Raw genomic sequence first — 19208 nt, 5'->3', positions numbered from 1 at the left:
TCCATAGGTAGGAAGTGTTTAATACTTTTTTTCAGTAAAATCAATTATATTAACATAACATTGTACAAGAGGACACCTACAATTCCTTGCATTTCTGTTGGTCATTTAGCTCTTTTGGAAGTACTTTCACATCTGTTATATGATCTACTCTCACTTATTGTACACAATGTATTATGTATAGAAATACTGTCAGCCAATATTTTGTACCAGACACTTTGTCCAATGCCTGTGAGTGTTTAATAAATGTTTATTGGGGGGACAGAGGGGTGGAGACAAAATGGTGGCATAGAAGCAGGAAAACTCCATGTGCTCCTCCTATAACCCCCTCAAATACCTATAAAAATGACCCTAAACAAACTTTAGGGCTACAGAAACCACAAAGTGACAGAGAGAAACAAATCTCCTACTGAAGGCAACCTGGAAGGCTGGCAAGAAGGGTCCATTGCAGCACACTGGGAGCAGAGCCCAGGCCCACATAAGCCTGTGGTTTTAGCCACAGGGTGGTCACTACCAGCCATGGTTGGAGGGACTTCAGGAGAGTAGATCACCAGCAACTGTGGCAGTTTCCAAAATAATCAACCCATAAATGCCAAAGACAAAGTGAGAGGTCTGTGTGGACTTTGGGAACAGGGGCTCTGGGAGTGTGGTCCAGCCTCTACCCCCAGAAGGAGAAGTGGCTCAGGTGTGGCAGCCACCACTGCATGGCTGCTTCAGAGCTCCTGGCCTGCAGATTTTAGGTGGACCAAGCGACCATTCCAATTGGTAATCGCTTTTGCCTCCACCTGCTTTGATCTGGATCCCTGTCCTGGGTAGAGATCCTGGGATGTGTAACCAGGTGCTAGAGCCAGTGGAGGCTTCTGAGAGGGCTTCCTACTAATGCCTCTGGCAGCTCCGAAAACCCCAGCGATTTGGGACAAAACTCAGCTCTCTGGAAGCAGAGGTCTACTGTGGCAAAAAAGCTCAAAATTCCAGTAATTGAGTGGCAATTTGAGCAAGCAAATGAAACAAAGCAAGCACAGCTATCCTACTTTAGATTCCTATTTTAGGGACAAAAAGGATCAAAGCATGGAACAGGAGGAAGAAAACAAAGTCAGAATTCCTGCAGCAAAAACTTCCAAGAAAAATATGATCTGGTTACAAGCCATAGAGTAGATTAAGAAGGATTTTGAAAACCAAATAAAAGAAGTGGAGGAAAAATTGGGAAGAGAAATGAGAATGATGCAAGAAAATCATGAAAAGAGAGTCAACAACCTGACTGAAGAAAATAACATCTTAAAATATAGACTAACTCAAATGGCAAAAGAGGCTCAAAAAGGCAATGAGGAGAATGCCTTAAAAAGCCGAATTTGCCAGAAGGAAAAAGAATCTCAAAAGCTCACTGAAGAGAATCATTCCTTCAGGATTTGATTGGAGCAAATGGAAACTAGTGACTTTATGAGAAATCTAGATACTATTAAACAGATCCAAACAAATGAAAAAATAGAAGGCAATGTGAAATATCTCATTGGCAAAACCACTGACCTGGAAAATAGATCCAGGAGAGATAATTTAAAAATCATTGGACTACCTGAAAGCCATGATAAAAAAAAAAAAGCCTAGACAATGTCTTTCAAGAAATTATCAAGCAAAAAAGCCCTGATATTCTAGAACCAAAGGGCAAAATAGAGGTTGAATGAATCCACCAATCACCTGCTGAAAAGGATCCCAAAAAGAAAACTCCTAGGAATATTGTAGCCAGGTTCCAGAGTTTCCAAATCAAGGAGAAAATATTACAAGCAGCCAAGGAGAAAAAATTTGAATATTGTGGAAACACAATCTGGATAACACAGGATCTGGCAGCTTCTTCATTAAGGGATCAAAGGTCTTGGAATATGATATTCCAGAGGTCAAAGGAACTGATATTACAACCAAGAATCACCTACCCAGCAAAACCGAGTATCATGTTTCAGGGGAAAATATGGTCATTCAATGAAATAGAGGACTTTCAAGCATTGCTGATGAAAAAACCAGAGTTGAATAGAAAATTTGACATTCAGATACAAGAAGCAAGAGAAGCATGAGAAGATAAACAGGGAAAAGAAATCATAAGACACTTTTCAAAGTTAAACTACTCACACAGAGAAACTATAATTGTAACTTATGAAACTTTTCTCAGTATGAGAATAGTTGAAGGGAATATAAATGTGTGTGTGTGTATATATATATATGTATATGTCTATATAAGAGGGTATATGGGTATATGAATACATATGTGAGTGTGTGTATATATGTGTACAGGTACACATAGACAGAGGGCACAGAATCAATTGAATAGGAAGGGATGATCCTTAAAAGGTGAAATTGAGAGATGATATAGGAATATAATGAGAGGAGATACAGAGAGACAGAATGGGGTAAAATCTCATATAGAAGAGGTTAGGGAAAATGCTTACAATGGAAGGGAAGAATAGGGAGGCAAAAGGGAATGGGTCAACTTTACTCTCATTGAATTTGACTTAGGGAGAATAGAGTTTTTTGCCCTACAGGAGAATAGGAGGAAAGGGATGAGAGGGGGTATGATGGAGGGGATGTCAGGTTGGGGGGTAGGATAGTGTAGAAGTACACACTTTTCAAAAGGGGAAGGGTCAAAGTAGAAAATAGAACAAGTGAGGGGCAGGATAGGATAGAGGGAAATAATGTCAGTCTTTCACAATATATCCACTATGGAAATGGTTTGCATAGCTACACATGTACAACCTACATTGAACTGCCTATCTTCCCAGTAAGGGTGGGTGATGAGGAAGGTCAAGAATCTGGAATTCAAAGTTTTAAAAATCAAATGTTTAAAAAAAATATATGTGTATATTACTATTATTATTTACATGCAACTGGGAAACAAGATATACAGGCACTGGGGTATAGAGATCCATCTTACCCTACTGGAAAGTCAGAGGGGGGATGGGAGAGGATATAGGAGAAAGAAGATTGGGGGAGGCTGTATACAGTGGGATCACTGTTTTGGGGTGGTGGATAGGGGAAAGATGGGGAGAAAATTTGTAACAAAATCTTGTGGAAATTAATGGTGTAAACTAAAAATAAACATAAAATTTAATTTTAAAAAATGTTTATTGATGAATGAATGCTAAGCACTGAAGAAAATAATAAACACAAAGCTAAGCTTCCCAATAAAGATAAACCACCACTAACGATACTAGAGATATCAGTGATCCTAAGCATATTTCAATAAGAGTATTACCTATTTTGTAGGTTGCATACTTAACCAGTAGTTACCTAGCTTGCTACATTTCAGGTTCGCATTAGTGTACTTTTTTACACTCTGCAACTTTATACCCTAAGTCAGTTAAGAAAATGTTTCTTAAATTTTTATAATATGATCACTTTATTGCTGTTACTTCACATTTCAAAATAATCAATAATATTTGTAGAATCTATCATACATCTATAAAAAAGCTAAAGAGACTGATTGATTAGGAGGCTGTAAAGGTTTATTTCTCAAATAACATATATTACACAATACTATTTTCTCCTATTGTCAGTTTTAAATTCCAAGGTTAGCAATAGGTGTTCCTCATGGGAGGCATAATGATGATTATGATTAAGCTGCTATTGATGAATGCATTTCAGATGGTTGTATTTATCTTGTATGTAAACCTTAGATCAAAACAAGTAAAGAATTATGTGTAATCTATGAAGGTAGGATTAGAGAAGTTTGCCTTAATGTTAGAATTTTATGAGACTTAGATTCTTGTACATTTTCTACCATTAACTCACAGCACTACCATCTTTAATGATCATTTACATCTACTTACTCTAATTTCTCCTCTGCTTGAGGTAAAATACCAGTGCTTCCATTCCTCTTCATAATAACATTTTGAGAATAAATATAATATGAATATAACTATAAAATAATGAGAGTTGGTTTTCATATTTTCAATTGGTTTCCTTGCTATATAGCTAAAAAGTTTATAGAACAATGACCATTCAACAAGCACCTGCTATGTACAAGGTGCTATGATAGGTGGTGGGGGCACAAATTTTAAAAATACATAGTTTCTGTCCTCAAATTACCTGTGTTCTATTCAATGAATACATGTCTTCAAATATCCACATACAAGATATATACAGAATAAATGGAAAGTCATTGGGATAGAGGCAGAGGACTAAAAACTAGGTCAATCTGTGAAAGCCTTTTGAAGGAGGTGACACTAGCTGTGCCTTGCAAAGAACTGGACTTTTAAGAGGCAGAGGTGAGTAGGGAGAGATGTTTCTGGTATAAGGGATAGTTCATTTAAAGACAAAGAAATAGAAAATGTAATGACATACAGATTAATAGTAAGTAGGTTAGTTTGGTTGTGTTGCAAAGGAAGTGATTGGAAACTAGAACAATAGAATGGAGACATACTTCAGGGACTTCAAATATCCTAAAATAAGTTCAGGAGGAAAATAATTAGTTCAGTTGAGGCATGTGAAGTTTCAAGTGCTTCCCTGACATTTAGGTAGAAATTTACAGTTGGCATTTGTAAAAATGGTTTTCTGTGGAAATGATAGCTGAACCTAAGAGGCTTTATAAGAGCAACAGGAAAGAGTGCAGTGGAAGAAGGGAAGAAGAGAGGAAGGAACAGGAGAGAAATGGAAAAGCAAGGGGAGGGAGGTGGATTAAGTAGAGGAAAGGGCACAAAGTCATACAATATGTACACCCTGATATGGAGGGTAAAGCATGCATGATGATGCACCAGAAGCAGTAGATAGAAAGGGTGGAAGAGACTCAAGAGAGAACAGGTTCACAAAAATCCAGGAAAGACAATATTTATCCATTATTGGCCAACAGAGAATAAATGATAATAAATAACTTTTTTCAAAGCATTTTCACATCTATTGTATGATCTACTCTCACTTTTTGTACACAATGCATTGTGTATAGAAATACAGAGAAGTCAGGAAGTGTGAGGACAAAGCCCTCAAATCCAGTATTAAAGACATCTTTAGTGCCCTTGGAGAGAATGATTTCTGTGGCCTTAAAGTGAATGGGAAATGGGTAAGGAAAAGTAGTGAGTGTAGATTGCTTTTTCTAGGAATTTGGCTGTGAAAGAAAGGAAAGATATAGGAAAATAGCTTGAGGAGATAACAAGGGTCAAGTGAATTTTTTTTTTAATGTTGAAGGAAATACAAACAAGGCTGAAAATTAAGTAAAGAACATGATACTCAGGAAAACTCCTAGAGAAAATGGAAGAAAATGAAATCAAAAGTGTGACTATAAGGGTTAATTTTAGGAAGAAAAGGACATTCTTCATTCCTGAGACCACAGAATGGGAGCTAATGTTCTAGTTTGATGTATGAAATAGGAAAGAGAGTACTTTCAATAGATACCTCATTTTTTTCCTTTTTAGTAAACAATGAGGCATAGTTATCAAATGAGATGGCTAGAGAAGAGAGTGGTAAAGGGAAAAGAGAAGGTTTGGAATAGATCCGTTAAAAAGTGGGAGAGTTAATTAAGAAAAAGGAAATTATTTGTGTCACAATGAGGGTTCAGTTGAGAGAATAACATAACTTTGTATTGTATCCAGATAGGGTTTGGGTTTTTTTTTAGTTTATTTCTTCCAATATTTCTCAAAAAATAATATGAGTAACAGAATAAAGAAAGTAGATGATAGGAGTAAATCAGGTTGGGAGTTTGGTAAAACATAAGTGATGGAAGAACAGTTTGGAAATAATTTTATCTTAGACGACAATGTAGAGTTGAACTGGTAGTATAAGAAGATTAGGACAGGAGGAAAATGAAGCCAGAACAGGAATGATGGCCCAGGTCATGGGTCCTAAGTTGTAGTTTTACAGAAAAAAAAAAAACATTTTATTATGGAGATTCGTTCTGTAAGTTTGGGTTCAATCAAAGAGCTGCCCTTGAGGACCTAGAGGGCTACATGTGGCCTCAAGGTCACAGGTTCCCCACCCCTCCCTAGGAGAACAGTGAAGTATGGGCATTTAGTTTAAAAAAATATGTTTTTCTTTTTTTGTCTTTATTAAATTGTTTGTTTACGTTTAGTTTACAAGATTCAATTCCACAGTTCCTTGAGTTTCAAATTTTCTCTCCCTCCCTCCCCTCACCAAACATGAGGGTATATAATCAATTATAGGATATGCAAATACTTTGACATTAGACATTAGTCAGGTTATAAGGATGGATTTATCAGATGGAATGAAAAATGGTAAAGAGGAAACAAAACCAAACAAGAAAAAGAAGATCAGGTAGTTTGCTTCAATCTGGATTCATATTCAGTTTTTCCTAGTTCTTTCTCAGGACGTAGACATTTCTTTCCATCATGAGTCTTTTGGGATTGACTTATATCACTGCATTGCTAAAAAGAGTCCACTCTATAAAAATTGGTCATTACTCATACATTGTGTCTGTAATTGTGTACAAATTTATCCAGGCTCTACTCTTCTCACTCAGCATCAGTTCGATTAAGCCTCTCCAGATAAATATGAAGTACATCTGCTCCTCATTTCTTATAGCGCAATAGAACTCCATTGCATGCATATACCACAACTTATTCAACCATTCCCAATTGATGGGCACCCCCTTAATTTCCAATTCTTTGCCACCACAAAAAAAAAACTGCTATAAATATTTTTGTACATATGGGTCTTCCTCCCACTTCTATGATCTCTTTGCGATATAACCCTAGAAGTTGTATTGCTGTGTCAAAGGGTATGAAATTATTTATAGCCCTTTGAGCATAATTCCAGATTGCTCTCCAGAAAGGTTGGATCAGTTCACAACTCCACCAGCAATGCATTAGTGTTCCAATTTGTCCACATCCTCTCCAGCATTTGTCATTTTCCTGTTTTGTCATCTTAGTCAATCTGACTGGTGAGATGGGGTACCTCAGAGTTGTTTTGATTTGCATTTCTCTAATCAATAGTGATTAAGAACATTTCATATACTTATAGATATCTTTAATTTCTTCCTCTGAAAACTGCCTGTTCATATCATTTTAACATTTATCAATTGGGGAATGACTTGTATTCTTATTGATTTGACTCACTTCTCTGTATATTTTAGAAATGATTCCTTTATCAGAGACATAGGTTGTAAAAATTATTTCCCAATTTCCCACCTCCCTCTTACTCCTGGTTACATTGGCTTTGTTTGTACAGAAGCTTTTCAATTTAATGTAATCAAAATTATCCATTTTGCATTTTATAATGCTCTCTAATTCTTGTTTGGTAATAAAGTCTTCCCCTCTCCACAAATCTGACAAGTAAACTATTCCTTGCCTTCCCAGATTGCTTACAGTATCAAAATTTATGCCTAGATCATGCACCCATTTAGACTTGATTTTGGTATATGGTGTTAGATAATGGTCTATGCCCAGTTTCTGCCATACTATATTCCAGCTTTCCCAGCAGTTTTTATCAAATAGTGAGCTCTTATCCCCAAAACTGGGATCTTTGGGTTTATCAAACAATAGATTACTATTGTCATTGACTGCTGAGTCTCATGTGCCCACTCTATTCCATGGATCCACTACTCTATTCCTCAGCCAGTACCAAGTAGTTTTGATAATGGCTGTTTTATAATACAGATTAAAATCTGGTATAGCTAGGCCACCTTCCCTAGCATTTCTTTTCATTAATTCCCTTGATATTCTCGACCTCTTGTTCTTCCAAATGAATTTTGTTACTATTTTTTCTAGCTCTATAAAGTAGTTTTTTGGTAAATTGATTGGTATGGCACTAAGTATATAATTTAATTTAGGTAAAACTGTCATTTTTATTATATTAGCTTGACCCAGCCATGAGCAATTGATGTTTTTCCAATTAGTTAGATCTAACTTTATTTGTATGAAAAGTGTTCCATACTTATGGTCATATAGATGCTGAGTCTGTTTTGGCAGGTAGATTCCCAAATATTTTATAATGTCTACAGTAACTTTAAATGGAATTTCTCTTTCTTTCTCTTGCTGTTTAATTTCATTAGAAATATAAAGGAATGCTGAGGATTTATGTGGGTTTATTTTATATCCTGCAACTTTGCCAAATTTATTTATTGTCTCAAGTAGTTTTTTTTACTTGATTTTCTATGATTCTTTAAGTATATCATCATATCATCTGTAAAGAGCAATAGCTTGGTCTCTTCTTTGCCTAATTTGATTCCTTTGATTTCTTTTTCTTTTCTAATTGCTACTGCTAACATTTATACTTCCAGATTGAATAAGAGGGATGATGGTGGACATCCTTGTTTCACCACTGATCTTATTGGAAATGCTTCTAGCTTACTCCTATTACATATAATACTTGTTGATGGCTTTAAATAGATGCTACCTATTATTTTAAGGAAGGCTCCATTTATTCCTACACTTTCAAGTGTTTTTAAAGAGAATGGATGTTGTATTTTGTTAAAAGCCTTTTCTGCATCTATTTAGATAAACATGTGGTTTCTGCTAGTTTTATTGTTGATATGATCAATTATACTGATAGTTTTCCTAATATTAAACCATCCTTGCATTCCTGGAATAAACCCTACCTGATCGAAGTATATTATTCTTGTGATAAGTTGCTGTAGTCTTTTTGCTAACATTTTATTTTAAAAATTTGCATCTATATTCATGAAGGAAATTGGTCTATAATTTTCTTTCTCTGTTTTATATCTTCCTGATTCAGGTATCAGTTCCATATTTGTGTCATAAAAGGAATTTGGTAGGACTCTTTCTTCACTAATTTTCCTAAATAGCCCATAGAGTATTAGAATCAATTGTTCTTTAAATGTTTGATAGAATTCACTAGTAAATCCATCCAGCCCTGGAGATTTTTTCCTAGGGAGTTCACTGATTGTTTGTTTGATTTCTTTTTCTGAGAGGGGGTTATTTAAGTAATTTACTTCCTCTTCAGTTAATCTGGGCAACTTGCATTTTGGTAAATATTCATCCATTTGACTAAGAAGGTCAAATTTATGTGCATACATTTGGGAAAAATAATTCCTAATTATTGTTTTGTTTTCCTCTTCATTGGAGGTTGACTCACCCTTATTTTTGATACTCAAAATTTGGTTTTCTTCTTTCTTTTTTTTTTATCTTATTGGCTAAGGGTCTATCAGTTTTATTGGTTTTTTCATAAAACCATCTCTTAGTTTTATTTATTAATTCAATAGTTTCCTTTATTTCAATTTTATTAATCTCTCATTTGGTTTTCAGCATTTCTAATTTGGTATTTAATTGGGGCTTTTCTATTTGTTCTTTTTCTAGCTTTTTCAATTGCATGCCCAATTCATTGACCTCCCTTTTCTCTAATTTATTTATGGATGCACTCAGGGATATAAAACTTCCCCTAAGAACTGCCTTTAATGCATCCCTCAGATTTTTTTATGTTGTCTAAGTATTTTCATGCTCTTGAATGAAATTACTGATTGTTTCTATGATTTCTTGTTTGACCCACTTATTCTTTAGGATTAAATTGTTTAATTTCCAATTAGTTTTTAGTCTGTCTTTCCATGGCCCTTTATCACATATAATTGTTATTGCATCATGCTCTGAGAAGGATGCATTTAATATTTCTGCCTTTCTGCACTGAATGTGAGGTTTTTATGCCCTAGTACATAGTCAATTTTTGAGTATGTGCCATGAACTGCTGAGAAGAAAGTATATTCCTTTATATCCCCATTCAGTTTTCTCCAGAGAGCTATCATATCTAGCCTCCCTAAAATTCTATTTGCCTCCTTAACTTCTTTCTTGTTTATTTTGAGGTTGGATTTATCAAGTTCAGAGAGAGGGAGATTAAGGTCCCCCACTAGTATAGTTTTGCTATCTATTTCTTCCTCTAATTCCCTTAACTTCTCCTCTAGGAATTTGTATGCTATACTACTTGGTGCATATATGTTAAGTTATGATATTGCTTCATTCTCAATGGTGCCTTTTAGCAGGATATGGTTTCCTTCCTTATCTCTTTAAAGTAGATCTATTTTTGCTTTTGCTTTATCTGAGATAAGGATTGCTACCCCTGCATTTTTTTTTTACTTTAGCTGAAGCATAATATATTCTACTCTAGCCTTTTACCTTTACGCTGTGGTATCTCTTTGTTTCAAACATATTTCTTGTAGAAAGCATATTGTAGGATTATGGTTTTTAATCCATTCTGCTATCCAACTCTGTTTAATGGGAGAGTTCATCCCATTCACATTCATAGTAATGATGACTATCTGTCTCTTTCCCTCCATCCTATTCCCTCCCCTGCTTATATTTTTGTTTCTTCCTTCTCCCTTCCCCTCCTTAAGGGTTTTCCTTTTGACCACCATCTCCCTCAGTGTTCCCTCCCTGTGACCCCCCCCCTTCTGCACCTACCCTCTCCTTTTACTACTATTTCCTTCCTCTCTAGTTCCCCCTTGTTACCGCCCACCTTGCCCTCCTAGTGCCTATAGGACACAATAGATTTTTATACTCATCAGAGTATGTTATTCCACCTTTGACTCCAAACCAATGAGAGTAAATTTCATACGGTGCTCCTCTCCCTCCCTCCTTTCCCTCTACTTAATGAGTTTTTGTGTCTTTTCATATTAGAATCTGAAACTTAACTGATTATGTTGATCCCTCTTTGAACCAGAACCAGTGATATTTATATCAATGTTCAAATGATGTTCCTCTCCCTCTTTCCTTCCCCTCTATTATAGTGTGATTTTATGCCTCTTCATATGGCATAATTTACCTTTTTCTGTTTCATCATTTCCTTTTATCCCATTACAGTCCCTTTGACACCCTTACTAAGGCTTTTCTTTTTTTATCATCAGATTAGTTCATTTATACCCACACCCTCTATCTATGTATAACCCTTTTAAAAGTCATGATAATCATGTAAATTTTGATATTGATAATTATCAGCTTTTTATATAGGGATGTAACATTTTGCCCTTATTGCATCCCAAGTTATGTGCATGTGTGCATGTGTGTATGTGTGTGTGTGTGTTTTCCTCGTTTAGCTTTTTATGTCTTTCTTGAGTCTTGTAATTTGAGATCAAATTTTCCATTGAGCTCTGGCTTTTTCATCAGGAAAGTCTGGAAGTCCCTTATTTCATTAAATGACCATCTCCTTGACTGAAAGATTAGGCTCAGTTTTGCTGGGTAGTTAATCCTTGGTTGCAGTCCTAGCTCTTTTGCCCTATGAAATGTCAATTCTAATCCCTCCGATCTTTTAATGTAGAAGCTGCTAGGTCCTGTGTGATCCTGACTATAGTTCCACAATATTTTAATTGTTTCTTTTTAGTGACTTGCTGTATTTTCTCTTTAATCTTGTAATTCTGGAATTTGGCTACTATATTTCTTGGAGTTTTCATTTTGGGATCTGTTTCAAGAGGAGTCCAGCGAATTTTTTAGATAACTAGTTTACCTTCTGATTCTAGGACTTAAGGACAGTTTTCTTTGACAATCTCTTGTCCAGGTTGCTTTTTTCATCATGGCTTTCTTATAGACCAATAATTCTTAAATTATCTCTCCTGGATCTGTTCTCTAGGTCAGTTGTTTTTCCAGTGAGATATTTTACACTTTATTCCAATTTTTCAATCTTCATGTTTTGTTTGATTGACTCTTGGGGCATCATAGAGTCCTTAGCTTCAATTTTACTGATTCTAATTTTTAGTGAATTATTCTCTTCAGTTAGGCATTGAAGGTCCTTTTTAAGGGAGATATTTTCTCCAATTAGTTCACTGATTTTACTTTTTAAGGATAATTTTTCTTCAGTGAGACTTTTTTCCAATTTGGTCACTGTAGATTTAAATTTGTCTTCTACTTCCCTAATTTGGCCTTTAAAATCTTTATTGAGCTAATCCAGGAATGCTTTTTGGGCTTGAGACCAGTTAATATTTCCTTCTGTGGTCTCAGGTGTGAGTACAGAATCCATGTTGTCCTCTGTATTTGGTTGTTCTTAATCGTCTATAATAAGCTCTAATCTATTTTCTTGCCTTCACCTTCTCCTTCTCAGCTTCCTTCCTTCCCATGGTAATTTCCTATTTCCTAATTTCTCAGGCTGGGAGCTAAGGGCCTGGTTGTTGTCTTTGTGTGCTGTAGCCTCTGGTTGTCTAGAGTGAGGCCAAGGCCAGGAGTCTCAGTGTTTCCCCTGAGTTATGCTGATGCTCACAGAGTACTCTGTGGAGGAGGGGTAGTCTGGCCACTTCAAATTTCTGCCTTTATGCCCAGAGCTACTGCTTAGGCAGGCTTTTACTGGTCAGGTGAGGTAGGGCTTGTTGAGACCCCTCCCCCTCTTCTCTTCAAACTCCTTGCTGCCTCAGTTATACCCCTTCTCAATGACTCCCAAGCCCGAGGCTATTTCCAAAATCTCAGGATTTCAAACTGAATGGGACCCTTATCTCTGGGTTTTCTGGTGAGGGAGGGGGAATCAGAGCAGCCAGAGTTTACTTTGTCATCCTAGCCCCTGGAAAATCAGGCAGGCAATTTCTAAACTTCCAAGCTGGGGGCTGATAGCCCCAGGAGAAGCTGCTGTCTCTGCTGGGGGCCCCAAGCACTCTCTCACCTGGTTCCAATGGCTCCTTCTGTCCTGTGGTGAGATGCTGGTGAGATGGCTGCGAATCGCCCTTGGGATGGATGAGTCTGCTGGCTGGGGCTCCTTCTCTCTGCTGTAGTCTGCTCTCTAGTCCAAGCTTCTATAGCCTCCACATGTTCCATGCTCCCCCTGCCCGGACCCACGTGGGAACTTTCCTGGGCTGGATTCTGCCACACTCTGTCTCCCTGTGGATTCTGTCACTCCAAAATACATTCAGATTCACTTTTTAAAGTTTAGTGATAGGATTCATGGAGGAGCTTAGAAAAGTTACTGTTTCCCTTCTACCATCTTGGCTCCACCCCCAGTTTAAAAAATATTTTGAGGTCATAAATAGAATAATGAATAAGTTTATTTGAAATGAAGCACAAGGACAGATGGAAAATAGAGAGGGAGTACTATGCAGAAAAAGAAGTTTCAGAATTCTTTATCATGCATCTGAAGATATGCATGAGTGATATTTATATCAATGGCAGGACTATTTTTATGTTTGAGCTCTAGTGAAGGTATAGATCAGAGAAGCTTACTGAAATTAATAGACCAAGGCTTGACTATGCCCTGGGGGCCTTTTTTTATGAAAGATGGGTAGCCTAGAGGCTTCTAGGTGTTGCAGTGGACAGGGCACTGGACCTAAAGTTAGAAAGACCTGAGATGAAGAATCAGTCATTTCTCAGTTGTATTACCCTGAGAAAGCCCCATAACAATGACCTACCTCTGTTTCCTTAACTGAGTGAAATGAGTTTCAAAGTATTTAAGTAATATGACCATATCTACCCAGGTAGTAATCATCAGGAGGGAAGATTTGAACTTGTCTTCTTGAATCCAAGTTTAGCACCCCATCTATTACACTATTAACTTATATTTTTGTGGCAGACATCTGTGCTACCTTAAATCCCATTTACTAAAAAAAAAAATTTTCAATATCATTTATTGCCACATACCAAACATTGTATATTACTTTATACCTGCTAATATCACAAATTTAATATATAGTCTATAAACAGAAATATCAGAATATGTTCTCTAAGACATATTCAATTGCAAAGCAGGTATTCAGAGAATTTTAAAGCTGGAGGGGAATTTAAAGATCATCTAGTCAAAATCCTTCATTTTCCAGTTGAAGTGGTTAAAGCCTATAGAAATTAAGTAAATTGCCCAAAGGCATACAGCAAATCCAGCATTTATTGCTACTCATCCTCATATAACAAGCTGTTTTGGAAGTTTTTAAAGTGCTGAGTCCTTCTTTTTGAGATGAATGCTTTCTCTAATATATAAGACAGGAGGCTGAGTGGCTTCTTACTTACTAGTCCCTTCTTTGGAATCATATTTTTAACTAAAGTCCTGCTTTAAGATCTTCCAGGTCATTACAGTGAGTTAGACTTAGAGAAATTTAGTTTGAGTCTGAGTTCTCTGACCTTGGTCTCATCTATGTTTTAATTGGCCTTGTCTATCTCATCTGTAAAATGTAGGTGATGCACAAGATGATGCCTAAGTTCCTATTATCTTCTAAAATCGTGTAATTGTCCATGTTAATTACTACTATATTCTTGTTTGAGATTCAAAGAAAGTTTCTATAACTTGTTTTCTACAAATATATTGAACTTTTACATATTTAACTTTTATGTCATTCCTTTTGGCCTAGACCCCAAAGTAGTGTTTTTTTCCTCTTCTTATTCTCTACAATTTACTCTGAGATATATCATGTTTATATATAGTTGTTTTCATTTTGTCCCCCATATTACTGTGAGTTCCTTGAGAACAGGAAATGTTTTTTGCCTTTCTTTGTTTTCATTGTGTTTAGACAGTACCTGGCACATAGTAGGCATTTAAGAAAAGCTTACTGACTGAGTAGACCCTGAAGAGGAACAAGAAAAAAGGACAAAAGGATCTTTCTTCTCTCTTCTGCCCCACCCTTCCCATAACATTTGAAAGAAAAATCTCTCGGTCTTGTATAGCTTAATTTCATAGACTTCAGCCATAGGAAAGTTCAGAGTATCACATTAAAATTCAAAACTAATATGTTTTCTTTATAGCAAAAGACATTCTCAATGTATACTAATAGCACTTTGTGTGCTTAAGTTATATCTTACAGCTTACTTCTTCAGTATTTTATAAACAACTATTTTGCCTCAGGTATCTTTGGTAAGATGTACATTACTGATTAGTATTATTATCCCTATTTTACTTCAGTGCTCAAATATTCAAATGGACCTGTGATTGCATTGATTTGGATGTTTCCTTTAATGATGCAAATCTCATTCCATCTATGTCTACCTACCATGTGCAATTCTAGCCAAAGGTTTTCCTTAGGATCACCAAGGGAGAGTCACCCAGCATGCTAGGGATTTTTCTTGATTTCTCCCAACATTTTTAGGATATCCATACCTATTTAATTTCTTTTTTCATTAGATGTTTTATGATGTTGTAGAATTTTAAAAAGCTGAACTTGGAATCACAACTCCTAAGAGCAGACCCTGACCTGTGGCTGTGAAGTTAGAATTTGGACCAGATAACTGTAAAGATCTCTTATATCTCTATATCTATAAGCCTACATTTCTTGGAATACCTCATATTAGTTATTTCTTAGTATACAAAATCCCATTACATTATATACCATAGCTTTTTTTCAGCCATTCCTAAAATTAAAACATATATATTTATATATGTCTTTTGTTTTTGGATCACCTTAATTTCCTGATATATCTATGTCTTTTTTCCTTCCAGATACAAATCCCTTATAATAAAGGAAAATAAAAGGGGAAAAGAAGTTAATCAAAATAACCAATATATCAACTAAATTTGACATTTTGTTCAGTATTCTATATTTGTGGTCCCCCATCTCTATAAATAAGGAATGGAGGTACAGTCTTATTTCTCTTCTTTGGGACCAATCCTAGTCATTCAAGTTTCACAATATTTGATTTCAAATTCTTCTTGTTTTTTTCTGTTTATATTGCCATAAACATTGTATGTATAGTGTTCTTGGTTGTAGTAACTTAATTTCTTATTGATTCATGACTTAGTATAATTCTTCTCTTACTTCCTCATAGCCCTTTCATTTCCTTTTTTTATTTTTAGTGTAGTACTATTCCATTGTGTTCACATATTACATTCTATCGAGCCATTCACTTATCCTTCAGCCATTTCTAATTCAGAGGGACCTACTTTGTTTCTAATTTGTTGCCACAAAGAATGCTGATATATATAGATATAGATATATAGCATCTTTGTTTCCATTCTTTGTGGAATCATTGGGTCCAGGAATGAACTATTTAATCACTTTACTTATATAATTATTAATTGATATTTAAAATGAATGGACCATTTCACAACTCTCCCTTTAGCATATTAGTATTTCTGAATTCCTATGGCCCTCAGCATTGATAATCCATTGCCTGTTTTTGGAAATTTGGCAGTTTGTATGGTGAGAGTTGAAATCTCAGAACTCTTTTAATTTACAATTCTTTTACCATTAGGGATCTGAAACATATTTTCCTGTGATCATTTGTGTTCTTTTATTCATCTTTATAAAGATATTACTTTGTATCATTCTACTACTAATGGTGAATAGTTATTGATGCTATATAGTTATATCTAGCATCAATTCCTTACATATTTGAATATCAGGCTTTTATTCATGATATTTAATTTATTTTCCCTAGTTTTTCATTTTTCTTCTGTTTCTATTTTTATTAATAATATCATTATACTTTTAAATGTTATATGGTAAAATAATCTATTTTATCTTCTAGGAGTTCCTCTATCATTTATATGCTTAAGCATTCTCCACCTTACCCACAGTTATGAAATGTACCTAGTCTTGTTTATCTTTAATTTTTTATAGTGTGACTATATTCAGGTTACATAATCACTTGGATTTTTTGTAGTCTAGGGTATATGATGTTGATCTAAACACAATTTCTGCTGCACAGATTTCTGCTTTTCAAAGTTGTTTTCCAATACTCAGTCCTCCCCACAATAATTTAGGTTCTAGGGTTTATCAGCACTGGACTTTTGCTTTCAGTTGCTTGTATTTGTTTTTTATTTAATCTGATCTACTTTTTTGCTTTCCTGTTTTAAAAACTCTTTACCCTTTCACTTTTACTAAAATATATTTTATTACTATTTTCATAATTTTGATTTACTCTACATTTTATTAATTAGCTTATTCTTTTTTATTTTAGCAATTTAGTTATCCACATTCGTTTTTCTGAGCAGGATCACTAAACATTTATCAATTTTAATTAGTATTTTTAAAAACTTCTAGTTGTGTAAGTTAGTCTTTATTTTCAAGTTTCTCTGTTCCTCCTTTAATTTTCAAGAATTGTTTTTTATATTTGTTTTAGGTTTAATCATTTGAACATTCATTCCAAATTCATTAATATTCTCTTTTTAAATATAAGTTTTAGTGGTTCTAACTTTTCGTCTTAGAACTGCTTCAATTATATCCCATAAGCTTGGTACATTTTCTAATTATTTTCATTATATTTTACATAGTTATTGTATCTATGATTTGTTCTTTGATCCATTCGTAACTCAGAATGTTTTATTTAATTTCCATTTGTATGTGTTTCTTTTACTCATTTATTTTATCAATAACTATTTATATTTTTGTCATCTTTATAGATGTCTTTATTATATGTGCCTTTGGTTGTTTTACGATTGTTATGCCCTAGAATGTTGTCAATTTTAAAAGATACTCTAGGATTCTGGAATATGTGTGTTTGTAGGCCCAGAGGATTATAGATTTCATTCAGAATTAGCCATTTTCTTTCTCTTGGATTTTTCTAGCTCTGAAGGAAGAATATCAAAGTCTCTTCTATCGTGTTACTACCATTGCAGTTTTTGCAATTTACTTAGCTAATATTTTAACAATTAAGTCACTCTGCTGTTTAGTGCATGTACTTTTGTTTTTCCACTTCTATGATTCCTTTAAATATAACTGTTTCCCTTTTCCTCTCTTATAAGAGAGGAAAAGGGAAACTATTATCTATTTTTATGATTGTTTTAACACAGATTATTATTAAAACTTCCTTTTAAGTGTTGTAAGAAGCAGAATATATTTTCTCTGTAAAAGAAGAGGCAAAATACTCAACTGAGAGAAAGGAAAATCAGGGAGGTAATAGAAGTTTAAAGAGAAAAAAGAAAGATTGAAATAGAATAATTTACAGATAATTAAAAGATTTTCCTTGCTGCAATAAGAACTTGGCAGAAGTTAGAGAATATGAATTTATAATATGCTCAGTCTGCATGGTTGTATGACTTCCTCCTAGTACTGTTCAGCATCATTTAAGCAAGAATGAAAAGGAGAATGGTTGCAGCAGATTGTGGTTTGGCAACAGATGGGTGACAATATGACAAATGGATAAAGAAATCAAGAGTAGAGGAGAGCATGAGGTTGAAATAGCTAATAATAAGGCTGGAAATGGAAAAGAAGGGAAGTGAAATCTGAATTTGACTATTCTTCCCAAAATACTGGGTAATAGCAGAATTGGGCATCTCAATGATGGTGATTTGGTATGAAGTAACTGGACACCTTTGATTTTTCTTCTTCAATTTTAATTTCTCCCCGTGGTTTCTTTATATTATAGTTCTGAAATATGACTAAGGTGTTTCTTGGTAAATTGAACATGGAGATTCTTTCTGTTGCTATTCTTTGTATTTCAATGATTTTTACTTTGACATCTACTAGCCTTTCTGGAAAGTGTTTTTTTTTCTGTACTCTTGTCTCTTGATGTATCCTATTCAATTTTTCTTTTTTATGGTATTTTTCAAAAACACATAATGTTTAGACTCTTTGTATCAAAATCACTGAGTATCCAAGTATACATTAATTTGGTGTGAAAGGCCTTATGTTCTTAGAGTTCCTCTTTCTCCTTAACTTCTTCCCCAAAAATGGTACAATTGTTTTCAGAAGTTATTTACCAAATAGTTTAGATGTGTGTCAATATGACATCATTGAAGCCTCCCATGGTGTGATATTTGTTAATACCTTGGGATTCATGAAAAAACTGAATCCCTCTAAACCTGTCATTTGCTTCTTTATAGAAACCCTGTGGGGTATGCTTCATTCAGCCCCAATTTTCTTTTGCCTTCTAGTATTGTTCATAACAAGGATGTTAATATTGGTATTATTAAATTTTTCCAAGAGTATGTTAACTCACTGGTTAACATAACTGCACAAGGATTTCACATAGAAAATGCAAATAATTAAATGAATATTTATAGTATAAAACTACTACTATTTAGAATCTGATATACTCAACATTCTGCCACTAAGCCTACAGATGCATAAATAAAAAGACTATACAGTACTCAGGGAAATTTTGTATTTTTTTTTCATGAGTTGCCATAGACAATTAAATCACCGCCAAGTAGGTAGCCTGCTGATTATGAACCTTTCTGTAATTTTTTAATGGGTTCTTAGTCTGTGGATAGGAACATACAAGAATACTTTCCAGGCTAATGATGGAACCTACAAGAATTGAACTCTGTTGATACAGTCTTTAAGAATCCTGGATCACCTCTATTCTATAATGAGACATCACTGCAGGACTTTGTGGATGACACCCCACATTTTAACAATATGAAATTAAAATTAAAATAATTAAATGACTTACAAAATGATATAATAGAAATTAATGTTATAAGTAATGTTTGTAATATAT

General features: G+C 34.7%; 1 protein-coding gene and 1 long non-coding RNA gene across 2 annotated transcripts in view; one reads left to right on the top strand and one right to left on the bottom strand.

The window, feature by feature from the left end:
• The window catches only part of LOC138176105 (transcription factor SOX-5), a 503378-nt gene that overhangs the window by 191704 nt on the left and 292466 nt on the right, over window positions 1-19208 (top strand). The gene's annotated exons all lie outside the window — the stretch shown is intronic.
• Window positions 1-19208, bottom strand: part of LOC138176108 (uncharacterized) — a 73621-nt gene that overhangs the window by 43286 nt on the left and 11127 nt on the right. The window lies entirely within an intron of this gene.

The sequence above is a fragment of the Petaurus breviceps genome, unplaced genomic scaffold, assembly GCF_028583685.1.
Source record: "Petaurus breviceps papuanus isolate PSGF00001 unplaced genomic scaffold, PetGlider_PUasm1.0 81, whole genome shotgun sequence".
NCBI classification, from domain to species: Eukaryota; Metazoa; Chordata; class Mammalia; order Diprotodontia; family Petauridae; genus Petaurus; species Petaurus breviceps.
This window is presented reverse-complemented; position numbering and strand designations above follow the sequence as displayed.